A 23,151-nucleotide genomic window follows, 5' to 3' on the forward strand; every position below is an offset into this window, starting at 1 on the left:
TTCTGCCCCCACAGACCCTGTGGTACAGAATGGTTAAAACGTGAGCAAAAAAACAATCTTTTTAGCTTGCAGGACCTGAGGATGGAGTTCAGGATTACCACAGCAGCTGGAAATTGAAGGGAGAAATCTTGGAAAGCAGTGAGTCACAGAGGGAGCCTCAAATACTTTAATATAAATTCCCTTTAAATACCTGGCTAAGCCCTGAACAGCACACACATGGAAGAGACCACAAGAAACTCAGCAGAAAAAAACAGCTGGAAGGCTAAAAGAACTAAGCAGAGATTTCAGCTGCTCCCTCCCTACTGCAAGACATTTTAAGAGTTTTGTTCTACCAAGTCAGAAGAGATTAATAAACACTTTAGGATTTCCAGACATACTCTAACGAAGTGTAAATCTGAGTCTCCACAATTCCAAGATGATCAGTCAGTATTTTAACTGCCTGTTGGACATTCGTCAAATGAGAATACCTGAATCCAAAGTGCCTATAATGTATCATCCACAATGTCCAATATATAGTAAAAAATTATTAGACATTAACCAAAGCAGAAAAAAATGCGATGTTATCAAAAAGGAAACAATAGTCAATTGAAATAGACCCAAAAATGACTCAGTTATTGAAATTAGCAGATCAGGACTTTAAAACAGCCAGTATAAGTACATTCAAAGACTTAAAGGTACATGGTCAAAATAACTAGGCATGACAAAATAACTAAATATTTCTCTAAAGAAGAAATTCAGTAGAGAGAATCTCAGTAGAGAAAGAAACTTTTTAATGTAAACTTTATAACCAAAAAATTAAAATATTTGGAATTTTAAATTAACTAGGTGGGACAGTAGAAGTAAAGGATCTAGTAGAGGTAAAGGTGAAGAAAGGATCAGTAGAAGTAAAGGTGAAAAAAGATCAAAAGAAATTATCCAATCTAGAGAAAAGGATTTTTGAGAGGGTAGGGATCAACACAGCCTCAGCAAACTGAGGAACACTAGTAATGGATATAACATATGTTTAATTGAGTCCCTGAAAAAGACAGAATGAGGGAGAAAAAAATATTTGAAGAAGTAATGACTGATAAATTTCCAAGTTTGATGAAAAATACTAACTTAAAAATCCAGGAATCTCAGCAAACTCCAAGGAGGGCAAATACAAGAAAAACATCATAATCAAACTGCTGAAAATCAGAGATAAAAAGAGACACTTGAAGCAGCTTTACAAAAGAAAAATCAACATATTACAAACAGGAGTAGTAGAATAATGTAAATTATGACTGTAAGACACTTTTACGAGAAATTAAAGACACTAACAAATGGAAACTCATCCCATGCTCCTGGCTAGGAAGAGTTAATATCGTCAAAATGGCCATCCTGCCCAAAGCAATATACAGATTCAATGCAATCGCTATCAAATTACCAACAGCATTCTTCAACGAACTGGAACAAATAGTTCTAAAATTCATATGGAAACACCAAAGACCCCGAATAGCCAAAGCAATCCTGAGAAGGAAGAATAAAGTGGGGGGGATCTCACTCCCCAACTTCAAGCTCTACTACAAAGCCACAGTAATCAAGACAATTTGGTACTTGCACAAGAACAGAGCCACAGACCAGCGGAACAGACTAGAGACTCCAGACATTAATCCAAACATATATGGTCAATTAATATTTGATAAAGGAGCCATGGACCTACAATGGGGAAATGACAGTCTCTTCAACAGATGGTGCTGGCAAAACTGGACAGCTACATGTAAGAGAATGAAACTGGATCATTGTCTAACCCCATACACAAAAGTAAATTCGAAATGGATCAAAGACCTGAATGTAAGTCATGAAACCATAAAACTCTTAGAAAAAAACATAGGCAAAAATCTCTTGGACATAAACATGAGCAATTTCTTCATGAACGTATCTCCCCAGGCAAGGGAAACAAAAGCAAAAATGAACAAGTGGGACTAACTATATCAAGCTGAAAAGCTTCTGTACAGCAAAGGACACCATCAATAGAACAAAAAGGTATCCTACAGTATGGGAGGATATATTCATAAATGACAGACCAATAAAGGGCTGATATCCAAAATATATAAAGAGCTCACGCACCTCAACAAACAAAAAGCAAATAATCCAATTAAAAAATGGGCAGAGGAGCTGAATAGACAGACAGTTCTCCAAAGAAGAAATTCAGATGGCCAACAGACACATGAAAAAATGCTCCGCATCGCTAGTCATCAGAGAAATGCAAATTAAAACCACAATGAGATATCACCTCACCCCAGTAAGGATCGCCACCATCCAAAAGACAAACAACAACAAATGTTGGCAAGGCTGCGGAGAAAGGGGAACCCTCCTACACTGCTGGTGGGAATGTAAACTAGTTTAACCATTGTGGAAAGCAGTATGGAGGTTCCTCAAAATGCTCAAAATAGAAATGCCATTTGACCCAGGAATTCCACTTCTAGGAATTTACCCTAAGAATGCAGGAGCCCAGTTTGAAAAAGACAGATGCACCCCTATGTTTATCCCAGCACTATTTACAATAGCCAAGAAATGGAAGCAACCTAGTGTCCATCAGTAGACGAATGGATAAAGAAGATGTGGTACATATACACAATGGAATATTATTCAGCCATAAGAAGAAAACAAATCCTACCATTTGCAACAACATGGATGGAGCTAGAGGGTATTATGCTCAGTGAAATAAGCCAAGTGGAGAAAGACAAGTACCAAATGATTTCACTCATATGGAAGTATAAGAACAAAGAAAAACTGAAGGAACAAAACAGCACAATCACAGAACCCAAGAATGGACTAACAGTTACCAAAGGGAAAGGGACTGAGGAGGATGGGTGGGAAGGGAGGGATAAGGGAGGGGGGAGAAAGGGGGCATTACGGCATTACGATTAGCATGTGTAATGTAGGGGGGGGCACGGGGAGGGCAGTACAACACAGAGAAGACGAGTAGGGATTCTGCAGTATCTTACTATGCTGATGGACAGTGACTGTAATGGGGTTTATGGGGGGGACTTGGTGAAGGGGGGAGCCTAGCATAATGTTCTTCATGTAATTGTAGATTAATGACACCAAAAAAAAAAAAGCAATGAGTGTTCCTAATATTTTAGGAACCTAATAAAAAAAAAAGAAATTAAGTACTGATACATGTTATAACATGACTGACCCTCAAAAACATTACACTAAGTGAAAGGGAAAGATCAACACTGTATAATCCCATTTATACAAAATGTCCAGATGGGGCATACAAAGAGTAAAGGAGTGATGCCTAGCTATAGGTGACCGCTAATGGGCACCAAGTTCTAAAATTTGTGATGATGACTGCACAACTCTGTAAATATGCTAAAAATCATTGAATTGTAGACTTAAAACAAGTAGAGGTTATTATATGCATATTCTTAGTAACACTTTTTTAAAATGAGGATAAAATAGAAATATTTTCAGGTGGACAAAAACAGACAATTCATCACCAGTTCTGCACTAAAAGAAGTCTAAAGGAAATTCTTCAGGCTAAAGGGAAATGACACCAGATGAATCGCCAATCTAAGGGAAGGAATGAAAGATACCAGAAATGATCAAATGTGGGTAAGTTTAAAAAACTGTCTTTTATATTCTTCTCTTTACTTAAAAGACAACTACATAAAGCAAATATTATAAGATTGTATAGGATGTCCACAAAATTAAACTTATTTCTTAACAGTATGTCAGTTACATTTTCAAATAATATGCTTAAATATGAACTTAGGTGAACTACCTCTAAATTTAAAGTAATGGGTCCATCTGTTAATCTGGAAAAAAGTACAATAAATATATATACAATAGAATAAATGTTTAATGCAGACATTTAAAAAATCTATTTTTGAACACTGGAAACATACTGGAAGGCATTTGCAAAACAAGTATCTGGCAAACGACTTGTATCTACAATGTAGAAAGAACTCCTAAAACACTAATAATAAAAAGATAAGCAAAATAGAGGCAATAAAAAGTGTGCAAAGATCTAAACAGACCTTAAATACACAGGAGACTTAAAAAGACAATTAATGACCAAAAAGCACACACAAAGGTATTCAACATTATCAGTCATTGTGGAAGAGCAAATTAGTGAAATATCATCACACACCCACTAGAATAACTAAAATCAAAAGACTGATAACACTAAATATGTTGGTGAGATTGAAGAACAACCAGAAATCTCATATATTTCTAGTGGGAGTTTCTTATAAAATGAAAAATAAGCCTCCCTATAACCCAGCAATTCCATTACTAGGCATTTACCAAGATAAGTTAACATCCACACACACAAAAAGACTTATGCAAGGAAGTTTATAGCAGTTTTATTCATAATAGCCCTTAACTGAAATAAGCTAAATGCTCAACAGAAGAATTGATAAACAAATTATGATCAATTCATACAATGGAATACTGTTCAGCAACAAAAACTGCCACATATAAACACACATAAAAAAAACCCTCAAAAACATGATTTAAGTAAAAGAAATCAGAAACTAGACAGCATATACTGTACAACTCCATTTAAATGAAATTTAAGATGCACAACTAACCAATGATACCAGAAAGCAGAACACTGGTTGCCTATAGGGGGTAATGACTACACGGGAACATTTTTGGGGTGATAGAAATGTTCTGTATCTTGACAGGGATAGTGGTTATGCAGGTACATACATTTATCAAAAGTCATTGACGTGTACACTTAAGATATGTGCATTTTACAGTATGTAAATTTTACACACAAGAAGTTTTAAAAATTTTATCATTCAGATATGCTTTAGTTGCACTAAAGTCTTACTCTTCATGCAGTATGGGCCCATTTTAACAAGATATTCTGTAGACAACGTTAATGAATTATTATCAAAGATTAAATATTAACTAGTTAAAAGGAGGCATAGGGAAGGTCACAATGAATTTAAGACAATGCCTGAAGGTTAAAACTAAAGTCTTATTTCCTACTGTAAAATACATTTCCCATATGTTACCCTATTATAAGTAGTTCCATAAGCAGAAAATATATAGCTATTTCCACACACTGGTTTCTTAAATGTCCTGGCCTCCTCCCCACTCTTGGGGCTTAACAGCGGGTCTGGGATGGGGAGAGGCAGAGAAACATTAAAGTAATACAAATAATTACCATGAAGGAAATGTACAGGATCCTATTAGAGAAGATAAGGGAGACCTAGTTTAGAAGGTGGTCAGGGAAAACCTTTCTAAAGAGATAACATTTGCTAAAATTTTAAAACTTATGAAAATGTAAAAGCTAAGTAAAGTTTATTAAATAAAGGTGAAGCAAAAGAGGTAGAAGGAAAATTATATACCAAGCCCTAAGTCCCTTTGGTACCAGCAAGGAACTAGCTGCTACCAAAGAGAATCAGGATACAGTGAATTAGTGCAGCAGTAAATTAGTGGCATAGAGTAAGTGTGAAGAGGAACAGATAAGAGCCAGATTACAATGCAGATTAAGTGGATCTCATGAAGGATTTGCAGTTTCAATGAGTTGTAACTGGAAACCAACTGAAGAACTTCAAGGGGAAGAGCAGCCCAGGTACCCAGAGCCCAGTCATTACGGTAAACATTTAGGAGAGGAAAGTCAGGGCAAGAGCTAGTACTAGGAACCAAAATTCTCAACTGGGAAGGACCACTTTAATTTGGGTTTTATTGTTGATATTTACCAACAGATAAAGCATGTTTATCATGACACAGTCTTGATTTAATGGAAATTGACAATAGTAACAGGAGCTCCCTGGCTTGAAGTGGAAACAACTACACAATATTTAGTATAGGATTATACATCTTTGGAGTTTTAATGAAGGCCAAGACTACTTAGAGAAAATCTAAATGTTCAGTAATAGAATAAATGTTTAACAGTTAATGCAGACATTAAAAAATCTATTTTTGAAAAACATTTAATGGCATGAGTAACTGGTAATGACTAACACTAAGTGTAAAAAAGGTTATTAAAACTGTATAGTATTTCCCTTTTAGAAAAAAGAATTAACAGTATACATAAAATAAATACATACATATGAACAAATACTAAAAGGACAAACACCAGTACTTTCATAATATCCTATTTATGGGTGACAGGATCATGTGTTTGTTTTGCTTTCTGTTTTTCTATTTTCAGTTTGCTATGCTCAGCATGAATTACCTTTTCTTAAATACAAAGTTTTAAAGAGTTATTATAATTAACACAATGAATTGTTGATTCTTGCCTGTTGAGAAACCACTTATATAATGCAATATGTCTATAACTGCTTTTAATAAACTTAAAAATATTTTTTTGAGATCATGGAAATCATTGGTATATTCTCCCACAAAACTGATCCTGGTACCAATTTAAAAAAAAAAAAGAATACGAAACTGAATTAATGAATTACTGGTTTGACCCATATGTCTTATATTATACAGCAATTATTCCTATTGCTAAGACAATTATTTAAAAAGGAAATATGAGTCCTCTTTAGAGGGCATTCAACTGTCAAATTGAATTCAAAGTGATTCAACTGTCAAAATTTCATTTCCAAAAACTCAGTTTAGGAAACCAGAGGACATTTGTAAAACAAGAGAAGAAAACAACTACATACTTTAACATACAAACATGGTCTGAGCAGTTTCCATATGCAAAGTCCCAAATAACATACCTAATTCAGAAATGTTTCCTTTAATCAAATTTTTACATCTGTTTGTTTGTTCATCTCATCACTGGTTACTAAAAAACTCATGCACAGAGTATATAAAAATGATCAAGACAATGGAAAGAATAGTCTAGGAAGATCATCAGAAGAACAAGTAATTACGTTACAATATGTGCTAAGACACACATACACTATGGACTATAATAGAAAAGTGCTATAATAAAAATGTGAAAAGTGTGTTACAGGATATTACTTGCCAGGAACAGCTGAGGAAAGTTTGATAGAGGAAGAACAAACTTAGCTGGGTTTTGAAGCATGAATAGGAGTTTGGCAGATGAAAAACAAGGCATAAAAATATGCAAAATTATGCAGGCCCAGAAGAGAACAGGGTAGAGTTTAAAGTATTTCAAAGGGTGATGGTGACTAAACTGTTTAGGACAAAATCATGAAGGATATTTCAGTCTACTCAAGTCTGAACTCTATCCTCTAAGCCAGAGACTAGCAACATTTTCTGTAAAGAACCAGACAGTACACATTTTCGGTCTTGCAAGCCAAATGACCTCTGGCACAACCACTCAACCTTCTGGTCATAGCATAAAAGAAGCCACAGACAATACTTGAAAAAATAAGCATGGCAAAATTCCAATAAAACTCAATTTACAAAACAGGCAGCAGGCCAGACTCAGCCCACAGGTCAGTTCACATACCCCTGCTCTAAGCTACAGGAAACCACCAGAAAGGCTCATAAGCAGAGAAGTGGCAAGATCAACTGTGTGACTTAGAAAGATTCTGGTGGAGCAGTTTGGAGGAGGGACTAAAAGAGAAATGTTAAAGACAAATAAGGGTGCATGTACCATACTGTACAAGCTTAAAGAAAGGGTTTCATTTGAGAAATATTAAAGTGGTATTTCAATAGGTAGGGAGGAGCTAAGAAGGGCTCTGGTCAGGTGCTCAATGGCTGGTGAGACACCATTACCCAAAACAGAGAAGGGAGAATGGTAAAAGAGAGTGTGAGCATAATGGATTTGATATGACTGAAGGACATCCAGGTGGAAAGGTACATAAGACAGATGGACAGAAACTGCTGAAAGAGTGATTTAAAACAAATACAGATTAGAGGCTTGCAATAATTTAGTGGTAACTGAACTCATGGGGACAGCTAAGGTACCTCAGAGAGAAAATATGGAAAAGGACTGGGGATTGATTCAGTGTTCATCTCTGATTTAGAGACGGTTCTTTCTTCCTTGAATTACTGTGTGCTAGCCATTATAGCAGACCTACATACATAATGATACATAATGGGCACACAACTCCTCTAGAACATTATCAGAACATCTATGAGCAAGGCACGGTAGAGAAAATAAAGATGAATAAAAGCTCTCATCATCAGGGTATTCACAAACTAGCAAAGAAACCAATTAACACTTTGAAAAACTAAATTATAATTTGTATCCTTAAAAAATCTCTTACAAAAAATCAGGAGATTAAAAGACTATAAAACAAAATATAAATATCATTTCAGATATTAGGTCTACATACATAGCCAGAGCAAAACAAGTTGACCCAAATGAAACAAAAATACACTCTACATCTTCCCCACCATTACTAGTACTAACAGCTGCTGGTTATAGGGTGCTTATTGGTGCAAGGCTCTTTACAGACCACTCCGTTCCATCCTCAGAAAAACTCTTTCCAGACTATTCCATTCAATCCTCCCAAACACTCTAAGGTGGTTACTATTACAACATATCACAAAAAGTTTTAGAGTATGACTAACTTGCGCATGGTCACCCAGCTAGAGTAAGACCAGGATTCCTACTGATGTTCAGATCTAATTCCACAATGTCTGTTCATGACGATTACACTGTACTCCAGCCCATCATCAGGCAGTTTCACAGCCCTTCTCTCATTTCACAGTTCATGAGGAGACAGTTATTGTTCCACTGCCTGTGGTGAAGAGGGAAAAATAATAAAACAGAAGAAAAATAGCCACTTCAGAGAACACTGTGATCATTTGGTCATGGAAGAGAGCTGGAAGTCCAGTGAGGTCTACCATGATTGTGGCGATTGCTGCTGATTCACATCTTGCCAAAGGAGTCTGGAGGAGAGTTTTTCTCCTTAGGCTGCTATAAATCTGGTCTCTAGGCACTCACAGTGTGAATATTTTATAAGCCTTAAAATCCAACAGAATGTATTATTCAGAGAGCCAAGTACTTTTAGAAAATAATTTTACATAATCTCAGGAAATGCTTGCCTTCTGACTTGTAAAGCAAATGGAACGAGAATAAAATTTAATAATTACCACCAATTTTAGTAAAAGATTTCAATCTAAAACACAGCAAAGGCCATGCTAAGAGGGAAGTATATTACAATACGGGCCTACCTCAGGAAAGAAGAACAATCCCATATGAACAGTCCAAACTCACAATTAATGAAACTAGAGGCCCAAAGTCAGTAGAAGGAGAGACATAATAAAGATTATAGTGGGAATAAATAAAATCGAGAAGAATAAAACAATAGAAAGAATCGATGAAAGCAGGAGCTGGTTCTTCGAGAAAATAAACAAAACAGATAAATCCCTAGCCAAACTTATCAAGAAAGAAAGAGAGTCTATACACATAAACAGAATCAAAAATGAGGAAGGAAAAATCACTACAGACACCGCAGAAATACAAAGAATTATTAGAGAATACTATGAAAAAGTATATGCTAACAAATTGGATAACTTAGAAAACATGGACAACTTTCTAGAAAAATACAACCTTCCAAGACTGACCCAGAAAGAAATAGAAAACCTGAACAGACCAATTACTAGCAACGAAATTGAACTGGTAATCAAAAAACTACCTAAGAACAAAACCGCTGGACCAGATGGCTTCACCACTGAATTTTATCAAACATTTAGTGGACTAACACCCATTCTCCTTAAAGTTTTCCAAAAAGTAGAAGAGGAGGGAATACTTCTAAACTCATTCTACGACGCCAGCATCACCCTAATACCAAAACAAAAAAAAGAAAATTACAGACCAATATCCCTGATGGAACACAGATGCAAAAATACTCAACAAAATACTAGCAAACCGAATTAAAAAATACATCAAAATAATCATCCATCATGATTAAGTAGGATTTATTCCAGGGCTGCAAGGATGGTACAATATCAGAAAATCCATCAATCCACCACATCACCAAAAAGAAAGACAAAAACCACATGATCATCTCCAAAGATGACAAAAAAGCATTCAACAAAATTCAATACCCATTCATGATAAAAACTCTCAACAAAATGGGTATAGAGGCCATAATAAAGGCCATATATGACAAATCCACAACCAACATTGTACTTAACAGTGAGAAGCTAAAAGCCTTTCCTTTAAGATCAGGAACAAGGATGCCTACTCTCTCCACTTCCATTCAACACAGTCCTGGAGGTCCTCATCATGGCAATCAGACAATACCAAGAAATAAAAGGCATCCAGATTGGTAAAGAGTAAGTTAAACTGTCCCTGTTTGCATATGACATGATATTATACATAAAAAACCCTAAAGAATCCACTCCATAACTACTAGATCTAATATCTGAATTCAGAAAAGTTACAGGATACAAAATTAATATGCAGAAATCTGTTGTATTCCTATACACTAATGATGAACTAGCAGAAAGAGATATCAGGAAAACAATTCCACTCACAATTGCATCAAAAAGAATAAAATACCTAACCAAGGAAGTGAAAGACCTATACTCTGAAAACTTTAAGACCCTCATGAGAGAAATTAAAGAAGATACCAATAAATGGAAACACATCTCATGCTCATGGAAAGGAAGAATTAACATTGTCAAAATGGCCATCCTGCCTAAAGCAATCTACAGATTCAATGCAATCCCTATCAAAATACCAACAGCATTCTTCAACGAAATAAAGCAAATAGTTCTAAAATTCATATGGAACCACAAAAGACCCCGAATAGCCAAAGCAATCCTGCAAAAGAAGAATAAAACTGGGGGGATTACGCTCCCCAACTTCAAGCTCTACTACAAAGCCACAGTAATCAAGACAATTTGGTACTGGCACCAGAACAGACCCACAGACCAAGCATCTATAGTCGATAAATATACGATAAAGGAGCCATGGACATACAATGGGGAAATGACAGCCTCTTCAACAACTGGTGTTGGCAAAAGTAGACAGCTACATGCAAGAGAATAAAACTGGATTACTCTCTAACTCCATACACAAAAGTAAACTTGAAATGGATCAAAGACCTGACTCTAAGTATATCACCTCACACCAGTTAAGATGGCCAGTATTGAAAAGACTAAGAACAACAAATGCTGGCAAGGATGCAGAGAAAGAGGAACCCTCCTACACTGCTGATGGGAATGTCAACTAGTTCAACCATTGTGGAAAGCAATATGGAGGTTCCTCAAAAAACTAAAAATAGAAATACCATTTGAGCAGGGAATTCCACTCCTTGGAATTTACCCAAAGAATATAATTTCTCAGATTCAAGAAGACATATGCACCCCTATGTTTATCGCAGCACTTTTTACAATAGCCAAGAAATGGAAGCGACCTAAGTGTCCATCAGTAGATGAATGGATAAAGAAGATGTGGTACATATACACAATGGAATACTATTCAGCCGTAAGAAGAAAACAAATCTTACCATTTATAACAACATGGATGGAGCTGGAGGATATTATGCTCAGTGAAATAAGCCAGGCGGAGAAAGACAAGTACCAGTGATTAACCTCATTTGTGGAGTATAACAATGAAGCAAAACTGAGGGAAGAAAACAGCAACAGACTCACAGACTCCAAGATGGGACTAGTGGTTACTAAGATTTGGGGGAGGGTGGATGGGGAGGGAGGGAGAAGCAGATTGAGGGGTATTATGATTGGCACACATGTTGTTGGGGGGATCATAGGGAAGACAGTGTAGCACAGAGAAGGCAAATAGTGACTCTGTGGCATCTTACTACTCTGATGGGCAGTGACTGCAATGGGGGGTGGGGGGGCATGATAATATGGGAGAATGTAATAACCACATTGTTTTTTATGTGAAACCTTCATAAGAGTCTACATCAATAATACCTTAATAAAAAAAAAAAACAGAAAAACAAAATCACTGTGGTTACTACATTCGCCAATATTATCAAGTCCCCCCACACCCCATTGCAGTCACTGTCCATCAGCGTAGTAAAATGGCACAGAGTGACTACTTGTCTTTTCTCTGGTACACTGTCTTCCCCGGAACACCCCCATACCAAGTGTGCCAATCATAATACCCCTTAATCCCCTTCTGGGAGCACACATTTTTTAAGAGACTTTAATTTTATAACCTAATCCCCCCTAGGAATATCCTCGTTAAGAACTCTTAACTATCCAAAACTGTGGATTATTTGGTGCATCTGGTCTTCTACTACTTCTCTATGCAGCTGATTCAGATTTAAATATCCAGTCCCAAATCCATACATCCAAATACCTGCATGACATCCGCTGGCGGCCTCAAAGTCACCTTAAAATCAACACGTAGGAACCCGAATTCATGATCTCCTCCTCCAAACCCAATCCCCTTCCTGGATTCCCTGCAATGAATGAGTCATCGTTCATCCAGTTGTATGAGCCAGAAACCCGGAGTCATCCTTGTTACTTCTTCCTTACCTCTCACATCCAGTCCATCACCTGATTATGCCTCCTAAGTATCTCTCAAGTCTGACTTCTCTCCAGCACCTCCACCACCACGTGACCTGAGGACCACCTGCTCACCTGTCCCACTACAACCTCCCAGCTGATCTAGCCACACCCACTCCTGCCCCCATCAAATGCCTCCATCCTGCAGCAGAAATGATTTTAAAAAATTTAAAAAACACAAATCTGGTATCTCCTCCTGTTTAAAACCTTTAACTGCCTTCTCATTTGTTTTAAGATAAAGAGAAAACTATAGTATGGCCCTGTCCTTACATGCCCCAGTTTCCTCTTGTAGCACTTTCTCTTTCCTCCAGTTACCCTCGTTTCTCTTTAAGCACCTCATACTTGCTAAGTCACCCCACCTAACCCCACACACTCTCTTTCTGATCCCTTTGCATCCCAGTTCACCTAATGAACTCATACTCATACTGCAGATATCAGCTTAGTTGTCACTTTTTAACTCAAATAATCAGCTTTCACTTACTTTACTCAACACTTATAGAGTGTCTACTACATGCCAGGCACTGGGCACTTAATACAATCCATGAAGAGATAAAAAGCACTGGTGGTGGAGCTTCAGTGGAGGGGAAGGAGGAAGAGCCAATAAACATCATTTTTAAAGTAAATATACCATGTTAGAAAGTAGTAAGTTCCATGACAGTGTGAAGTCGGGAGGACAGAGCAGAGTCAGGGGCACTGGGAGGACAGGTGGTAGTGGGGCTGGCTGAAATGTCAAACTGGTGGTGAGGTAGGCCCCACTGAGAAGATGACACCTGAGCAAAGAATTAAAGGTAGGGAACGAGTTCGCCATATGGACATGTGACAGAGAACAGCAGCGGGGCAGAGGCCCTAAGGCAGGGCCTGGGTGATCCAGGAGCAACATGAAGGCCAGCGTGGCTGAGGGAGAGTGAGTGAGGCAGGAGAATAGGAGAAAACAAGATCAGAGAGGTAACAGGCAAGGAAGGATAATTGTAGAGCCTCACAGGCCATCATGAGAGCTGTGGCTTTCACAGATTGAAATAGGGAGGCATAAGAGACTTCTGAGCAGGGTGACCGACATTTAAAAGGCTCCTGTAGGCTGCTGTGAGGAGAACAGACCCTAGGGGCTAAGCATGGAAAGAGAGACCAGCAAGAAACTTGAAATATCCAAGTGAAAGATGCTACTGACTTCCATGACCAGACTGTATCCACCCTAGTATTGCATTATTAATCTCATTATTTGGTTAACACCTACCCCCAACCCATCATAGAGAGTAAGTTCCATGAAGGACAGTCCAAGTCCATTTTTGATCACCATAATTTTCCCAGAGTCTAACATAGTGCCTGGTACATAGTAGGCACTCAAATATATACTGAATGATTGAATCTATTATAGTTTTCAAAATTACCCTGTTACAAAAAAATCCTGTTACAGACTCAACTTTATACCTAGGTTTATCTAAACTACTAATATGTAAAAGCAAATGAGAATAAGAAACATCATTTCAGTGAAGGAAATAAATTATGCTGCAACAATATATTCAAACACATTATTTCTTAAAATCATCCTCCCTGCTTCCCCAAGTCCATATTCTGCCAGAATTTTCTAACACTCAGATTGGGTTGTACCATTCATTCAAAAACTTCCAACAGCCTGTGAGATAAAGTCCAAAATATAAAGGGCACTGTGCAGTGCTGGTGGTATAGTGGTGAGCACAGCTACCTTCCCAAATATACAGCCCTCTCACCACCTACTATCTTGATAAACTCCATACTCTAGCCACAAAAGAAATAAAAGGGAGAAGGCAGCCCATACTTGTTGACTACCTACTGTTAGGCAAACCACTAAATTTGTTATATATATATTAACATATATTAGATATCTAATGTATAACTAAATATGTTGTATTTATGTATTACATATATAAGTATATAACATGTATCTAATATAATGTCTAGACATAATATCTATTATATATAATGGATATGTGAATTTGATATATATTTTTTATACACACATACACACAAACATACATCTCCTTTGAATGCTTCTTTCATCTTTTGCCTACAAACTCCTAACTCAACCTTCAGAAACATACATCAACCATTTCCTTCTCTAGGCAGAATTAGCATAAATGCTTTCATGAGCACTTTTTGTTTTGTCTTAATAACAGCACACCATATTGCAGAGCAATTATGTTGTGCGTATGATTAACAAATGGTATTCTAATAATGTCTGGAAATAAAACGAACACAGGAAACCCTGCTTCTAGTACTGGCTCTGACATTCTCTGGCCATGTGGCACTGGCTTATGAGAGGGGTGAACTAAATCAGTGCGTCCCAAACACAGGTCCAAGGACCCGTGCCAGGCTAACTGCACAGCATCATGGGGAGTTTAAGGAAAAAGAAGAAAAGAAAAAGGTAATTGGGACCCACCCACTCTCCCCCAAAAAAGATCATAAAATCAAAGTAATGCCAGGTTATCTATTTTTAAAACATCTCTGGTGAACCTACATCTGTACTGTAATGAGGCAATCTCCAAGAGAAATATGACTAGAAACTTCAAAGGAGTTCATCATTCATTTCATTAATTTCACCTAGGGCAAAACATGCAATTAACACACCAGGTGAAATGTGGAAGACTTTACTGATCCTGGTTTAAAAAAGAATTTTTTTTAAGGCAGTCTGGGCCAATTGGGGAAATCTGAATACAGGTCAGACACTAGAGGGTATAAGAGAATTATTTTCTTGAATGTGATAATGGTAGAATTGTGGTTATGTAAAGAGATGGCCCTGTTTTCAGGAGGCACATGCTCACATGTCTAGGGGTGCTCTATTGATGTCAATAGCATACTATCAAATGGCTATGTGAAGGAAAAAAAAGATAAAGCAAACATGGCAAAATGTGAAAATGCTGAATCTACTGTTCAACTTTTCTGTATGTTTAAAATTTTTTTGGAACAATAGATTGATAAAAAAAACAGAAAGGCACACTCTCCTGAATTGCCACCTAATGCTGATGGTAACTGCTACATAATCCAAGACCTGATCCCGTCATGGCAAAATTCAACTCACTCTCCCAAGACCATCTTTATCTAGGCTCCCCTGCAGGAGCCCTGCTTAGGCATCTTTGCATTCTCTGGGACTGCTCAATAAACGCCCTTCTCCCCGGTTCAGAGAACCTAGTTTCAGGGCCCCAGCTTTCACCCCACACAGGTAAAAGAAAACCCTCCTGGTAAGTAGAACTGGGAGCAAAGGCACTAAAATGAGATCAGAAAAGGCCTATAGTAACAATACTTCTGATGCACTCAAAGGAAGTGGACACCCTGAAGTACCAAATCCCATCTTCCAGCACAAGCCACCAGAGAGACAGCTAAGAGTACACTTTGGAGTTAGCACTGGCCTGCACCCACTCCTACACTCAGCCTCTTCCCAGCTGTGCCTACTTGGCCAGGTTCATTTAACCACTCTACACTTCAGGGAATAGTTGCTATGTGCCAGGTGCTGTTTGAGCTTTAAACCTCCCTAGGCTATGGTTTTCTGGTATGTAAACTGGGCTGATGACAGCATATCCTTCAGAAAGTGAGAGCTAATAAGCACAGCAGCGTCCAGCAGAAGTGATTACTCAATACCGTAAACCACTGCCTACCAAAATACGGTCCACATACATCTGACTGTCTTGTGGAGGGCACTCTGCTCCTGGAAGTGTTGCTAGTACTCTTTGGTCCAGAAAAACGATTACTATTTCTGGGTGAAGATGGCAGATGGCGCAAAGTACCTTATTTTGCTCCCTCTTTTAAGTTCACTAAAACTGCAATAAAAGTTTTTAAAAAGTCATAAATTCCTAATGATAGGGAGAACAGAAGAGTCAACAGCAATAAAATTTTGAAAGCTGAGAAGCAGATAGGCTTCTCTGACAGCACACCCAAGGAAGCTGAATCCCCAAGCCAGGAGCAGGGAAAGCTGAGAACCAACCCAGTTAAGGCTTGGAGGAAGCAACTGGAAAAGTTAGAGCCCCAGAACTTCTCCTTTTTCTCTTCATGGTGCTGTCAAATGCTGCTTCTACATACTGGCAAAAGTCTGAGGTTCTTTCCCCCTATTTCTTGTGTTCTGGATTGGGGGACACCAGGCACAATGGAAAATGTAGGTATCACACTGGAAACTGGACAGAGGGACTGCTGCTCCTCTGCTTTGGCTTGGGAAACTGGTAGCCAGATCCTCTCATTCCAGATAGGAAGCTAGAAAACTATGCAGGGAAAGAAAACTTACGACAAAATCATTATAACTTCAGAGATGAGAACATACTGCATCTATTAGACAAGAATAGGATGCTGCCCTAAGAAACATTCAAACCAAAAAAAGAGCCATAGGAAATTAAATATATGACCTTGGAATTTTTTCTAAAAGGGTTGGGAAATAAAAGAAAATATAGCAGTAGATAGATAGATGGAAAACAGATAAGACAATTAAAAGACATTTGAAAAGTTCACATGTAAAAAAAGTTCACAAGTGTTTCAGAAGGGAGACTACACAGAGCACAGAAGGGAGAAAATAAAGTATTTCACAAAATTTCCCCAGAGTATAAGTCATTTTTCTGGACTTAACGTGCCCATTAAATGCTCAACCTAATGGATAAAAACAGATCCACAATATGACACATCATTTTAAATTTCAAAACACTGGGATCAACGTGTAGATTCTATAAGTCTGCAAAGAGAAGAAAAAACAGGTCACACAGAGAGGATTAGGAACTGTAATAGCTTGGAATTCTCAACAGCAACACTGGAAGCAAAATGACAACAGAGCAGTAACTTCAAAATTCTGAAGGAAAATTATTTCCAACTAAAATTCTATTATCAGTGAAAATATCAATCATGTCTGAAGACAGCATCCAACATCAGAGGTTAAGGTCCCCAAAAATCTAACTCTTCTTGTCAAGAAGCTACTGGAGTTTGAGCACCACTAAAGAGAATAAATCAATATAAAACAGGAGTACAAAATACAGGAAAAATCCAACACAAGAGAGCTAGAGAATCCATCTGTGCCCCAGACAAAGAGGATAACCAGGCCAGACTGAAGCACTGTAACTGGAGACAGATGTGTCCTAACTCTATACTCTCTTTTTATCCTGAAGACTAAAGGCCCCCATGAACCTGGCCCCTATACCTATCTGTAGTCAGCCAAGCTTGGCTTCATCTTGGTCTTGATCTTGATCATATGCTGATGCAGTTTCTGTTCTCTTTCCAAGCCCTGGAGCCCATCTCAGGAGAGGACATTTACTTCCCTCACAGAGAGGTCGGGCTTTGACATACCCTGGTAACTGCAGGCAGGTAAAGGTGAGCTAAGAAGCAGAAAATACACAGCCCACTCCCTCTGACCATATTTTTGCTGTCCTTCCAGCACATGGTCCACACTAGAGCCCTCCAATGCCCTGACTGTGGTGAACCCCATTTCCTAGACTCACTCATAACACTGCCCACTGACGTCCTCTTCTAAGGAATGGGCCCCTTCCTCAGGGCCTAAAGGTCCTGTGAACAGGGAGGGAAGTTGAAGCTATTCCATTCTTCTCATCTTTTCCAAGAAGGCTTCATCTAATGACAATATTGTCCTTTTCTTATACAGTTTGGTTTCTGTTATAATCATGAAACAAAATTTTAGTCACAAATTTAGAAAGCTCTAGCATTTTCTACTAAGTGTGTTTGGACCTCATCTGCATCCTGGGAGAATACTTTTAATACCACAGTTTATTTAATAAAACATCCACTGTTAATAAAGACACAGTTTCTAGTCCTGTAAGGTTTGAGTTTAACTGGAGAAATTAATAAGGTATTATGACTTTACAGCCTGGTAGAAAGATTAATTCTAAAAGTATTATGATTTTGTTGCTCTGTGGAACATTAACCAACTACAACTAACTGAGCAAATGTATTGAGACATTCCTTTCCCTATGCACTACATAAATACCTATTCCTTACATCCTTTTAAAACAGCAATTTGTGGCACTCAGTAGTAATTAAAACTTTGAGACACGCTCACTGTCTATTCATATGAGAACTTTGTTTTTAACACTATTCATTCAAAATCATTTTTAACACTATTCATTCAAAACCAGGTACAGTATTTAGGATGGGTATATGCATAAATATTAATGTATATATGTATAAATATATATTTATGTGTATGTATGTATGTGTAAAGCTTATTTTAAAAAGCAAAAGAAAGATTAATGAAAAAAATCAGGATAGAGGCTACCTCTGGAAATACAAATGTTTTCTTAATCTGGTGGTGGACACAGGGATCATTAAAATCATATTTTTATATCTTATATACATATGAGAATCACTGCTATCATGTTCTTTATATATATTACATAGATGAAGAGTATGTGTACGAAGAATGCTATATATGTGAAAATATGTATTCTACACACTATTTTTGTATCTGAGATACTTTTTGCAATAAAAGAAACTTACTTAAAAAGAGAACAAGAATTTCTGTTACTACTGGATATTCAAGGGGATTACCACAAGGATGGTATGTACACAAAATAAGTCTGCTCACATTTTCTCTTCATAAAGGCCCTCTGTATTTATTCCTGCCAAGCCACTCAGGTGAGGCATATGACCTTAAAGTCAACATCACTAAGTGGTAACAAGGTTAATAAATTTGTCATTATTTAACCTGGTCCTCGAAATTTTGACCCAATCTCTAAATATAAAAGGACACACAGATCCTAAGAAATGCATTTAAGCCAAATAGATTTAGCAAGTGCCTTTAAATTATAGAATCTTTTAAGTTATAAAAAAGTTTCCTGGTGAAAAAAGCACTAAAATTATACTGGTGTAAAATAATCTGTTCAAGTTATCTACCTGAAACTTACCCTACAATGACAAAAGAGTTTTCATGCCACAAGGCTTTAAATGGCTAAAGTCCAGAAACAACAAAAATGTCCACCAGTACAGGCCGGATAAACTACATTAGAGTACATCTAAAGAATGGCATACTATGTAGCACTTTAAAAATGAGGTAGGTCTACACGTACTGATATGGAAATGTTTCCTGATATTACTAAAAGTCAGTTGCCCAACAGTTACTGTACAGTACCCTCCTAGGGAATGGAATTGAGGATGTAAGGATGAAAGTGAAGAAACAAGGAATTTTTTTTACTTGATATACTTCCGAGGTTTTTTTCTTTTTTGGTATCATTAATCTACAATTACATGAGCAACATGTGGTTACTAGACTCCCCCCATTATCAAGCCCCCATTCTGAGTTGTTTTTTTTACTTGATATTCTTCTTTAATGTTAAAAAAAAATTTTACGACCTGAATATATTAGTTATCATTTAAAAGGAGCAAATACAGATAAAATAAGAAGATAAATTCTTGATATTGGGCTCCACTAGTGAATTCTGAAAAATCCAGCCAGTTAAGGCTATTGTTGTAATCCTAGTGCGAAGAGGATGGAGGTGGGGAGGGCGTGTCTCCGGAAGAGGAAAACTACATTCTCCTCCTGCTCTCATTAAACCTGCTTTTCCTGTGGCTTTAATCAATATTCAAGATAACTTTCTTTATTTCCAATTTTAGAACGAATAGTCTTGCAACACTATTATCGGTAAAAATGTTTAACGTTTACTCTACGTCTGAAACTTAAGCCGAATTAAGAGAAGGGAAGCCAAGAGAAGATGACGGAAAAGTGCGACAAGCCTGGGAGTAAGAGTCTCAGGAATTGCTAAGAAAGGGGATTTACGATACACGTAGGTGAAGACTTCTGAGAAGAGGTGGGATACTCTGAAAAGAGAAAGTTACGTCTTTGAGAGGCACATGTAACGTGATGGTGATCACACTCTCTCCAGTCGGAGGCTTGAACCCCTCCAGCACACTCGCACACGACTCCAGCAGCGGGGAGGGAGCGTGCATAGTCGAGCGCATAGCTGCTTTGGCTCTTCAAAGGTCATATATATTTACGTCTCAGATTAAGCACCTTCCAGTGATTAACTCAGAAGCCAATTTATTAGTTAAAAACAAAAATGCTCTTCCCCAGCACACCTACCATTGCTACAATGGCAAGTCTCTGTCGCTACTTATCTAGAAGGACACTCAACAGTGATAAATTTCCAAAAGGATGTTGACCCTCTTCCATTGCCTCTTCCCACCTCTTTCTTGACTCGTAGAGACGGCGTCGGAAAGTTCAGAGAACACTGGCACTGTCTCCAGCAAGGGGTCAGAGCAAACGGGAGTCGCCCCCAGACTCCGCGAGCGGGCGGTGCTCTCTGCTCCGCCCGGCACCCTGGGAAGCTGACAGGTTCAAGGTGGAAACCATTCCAGACCTCCCCGAGCAGCAGTCCGACAGCGGGTCGCCGTGCAGGTCACTGCGCGCCACCGGCGGCCGGAGGGGACGCGGGCTGGGCCGGGGGGCGGCGGAAGCCCTGCCCGCCGCTGCCTGGCAGGCCGCCGCCGCCACACAGCGCAGGCCGGGCGGGGGGCACCTCCCCGCTCGCGGACCCGGGGCACGAGCCCCCCGCGCGCCGCTGACCGCACTCACCTGGCTTCCCCGACTCCCGCACCGACCCCAAACGCGCGAGCAGAGAAGGCGACGGCGCCGCACCCCGGCTGGCGTCCTCCGCTCCACCTCAGCCCCGGCAGCCGGGAGCAGGAGGCGGGCGGGAGCGTGGGCGCCTGCGGGGCGGGGCGAGGCACCGTGCGCACAGCAGCAGCCAATCGGCGCAGAGCAAGTGGCCGGTCAGGGGCGGGGAGAGGGTCCGGGGCGGGGCAAGGGCTCCTTGGGGCGGGGCAAGGGCGCTGCTGCTTTGCGGGCCTCCTCTAGCGGTTGGCTCACCCGGCGCCTCAGAATCCGCGGTCACGTAGTCCTTGGCCCCTTCTGTCGCCTTCAGGGCGGTGGTCGCAGCCTGACTCCCAGCCGTGAGTTTCTGCTAGCGGACTTCAAGTGCAGCATCTGTGAGACCACGTGCGGGGCGGAGCTCAAGACCCAGAGGGCAGGGGCCCTTCGCCTATGGGTCCTGCGGCATTGGCCGCCAGCTGCCCAGGGAAGAGCAAGTGCCCCAGAAGGGGTCTCAGGAACTGGAGGACTGTAGAGATGCCCGTTACTAATCCCCACCACTCAGAAACGGAGGCCTAGAAAGGTGAAGTTACTCGTCTGAGGCTACCAACTACTACTGTACTACCCGAGGTGACCAGTACAACAGCTCTTCTGATTCTGCCCTGATGCTTTTTCTGACCGTACGCCCAGATCTTTGGTTTTCTTATACTCAGGTCTCTTCCTACTGTCCCCTTTAAAGACACTGCATCTTGATTTTTCAGTATAACTTAAACAGCCTTTGAAAGCCCCACCTAAATTTCCTACACGTCTGGTTGCCTTAACCTTAAAAGTAAAAGTCATTTTACCAGAAAAAATAGGTTTATTAGAGAATAGCAGAAAATTGCAATTCGGGACATGCAAGCTACAACAATACCACAAGCAAGTTCCACAAATAAAGGAGAGGACGATTATTTTACGGAGAAGAAGGAGGAAGTTGGGAGGGGTTGTTTTGAACTAGAGTCCATTGGACAAAAGCAAAGGTTTATGGTGATGACAGTTCCTCATTGGTTGAGTTGCAGGGGTGGTCAATTTTTTATCGGAGACTCAATGCACATCTTTCCCTGTTGGGGCCTGTAATTGAAGATTCTTTTGTAGGTGTCTGTAACTGATAATTCTTCCAGTAATTGAGGTGGAGGTAGTGCGGCTCCCCCTTCTAGGTGCCCGACTCTACTAAGGTTTCCCTATATTAATTTTCACAGTTGTTTGAGGAAAGGCACTGTATAAGTCCAGGTATCATAGATGGGACTCTAAAAAGTATTGTACCTGGGGTATAATGAAATAAGAGGTTTTGCATCCCAACTTATCAAAAAATGCCATTCTCTTTTTTTTTGATATTTGTTAATGTATTGAATGAAGATTTATTTTATTTTTAAACAATTTTTTAATTAAGGTATTATTGATATACACTGTTATGAAGGTTTCACATGAAAAACAATGTGGTTACTACATTCACCCATATTATCAAGTCCCCCCACATACCCCATTAAAAAATGTCATTCTCTTATTCTCCCGTTACTCTTACAAATCTTACACATACTCGTTATTATCCTACTATCCCTCAGTTCTCATTTGCATGGATATTATTTTTCTATCTTTTACATTTTGTCACCTGGCAAGTAATACATTTATAGTTATATTATCTGTTAGTGTGATACATGTGCTAAGATCTAAGTGCTAGATAAATATTTGCTGCATAAGTTACTTAAAACTAGTGCAATTGCTGACTTCTAAAAGTTGACTTTAAAATAAAATTTTAAATCTTCATTTTTGATTGTTGTATTAGGATTAGGTTTGGCTTCAAATAGGGGGAAACGACAAAATAACAATGGCTTGAACAAAAATTGGTATTTCCCTCTTATGTTTAAGAAGTCCAAAGTTAGTCTAGAGCTAATCCGGTACTTCATGGAGACAGATCCAGCCACCTTGTTCCAGCCAGGAGAGTCACACATGCATTTATTTATGCTTTCCAATACATGGGCATTTGGAAGATACCAGGTTCCATTCCCAATATCACCTAATAGCCTAAAAGAGCTGCTATAGCTCTAGCCATTATGCCTACATTCCAACCAGCAGATGAGAGAAGACAAAGAAAGGAATATCCCCTCTCTTTAAGAACCTTTCTCAAAGGTCGCATATAGCATTTCTGCTTTCATTCTGATGGCAAAAATTTAGTTATTTAGCTACACTAAATTGCAAGGAAGACTGGTAAATAGGATTTGGGTACTGAGGAA

The 23,151-nt window shown here is 39.0% G+C and overlaps 1 protein-coding gene across 2 annotated transcripts in view; it reads right to left on the reverse strand.

Annotated features, from left to right (window-relative positions):
- The window catches only part of TMEM50B (transmembrane protein 50B), a 45,948-nt gene extending 24,926 nt beyond the window's left edge, over positions 1–21,022 (reverse strand). The window contains exon 1 of one of the 2 annotated variants that reach the window (XM_036880260.2): positions 20,867–21,022. The gene's annotated coding sequence lies outside the window, so the exon portion shown is untranslated. The remainder of the gene's footprint in view (positions 1–20,866) is intronic. The other variant, XM_036880261.2, reaches the window with a different exon arrangement.
- Positions 21,023–23,151: the final 2,129 nt, after the last annotated feature.

This window comes from Manis pentadactyla, chromosome 1, assembly GCF_030020395.1.
Source record: "Manis pentadactyla isolate mManPen7 chromosome 1, mManPen7.hap1, whole genome shotgun sequence".
Lineage (NCBI taxonomy): Eukaryota > Metazoa > Chordata > Mammalia > Pholidota > Manidae > Manis > Manis pentadactyla.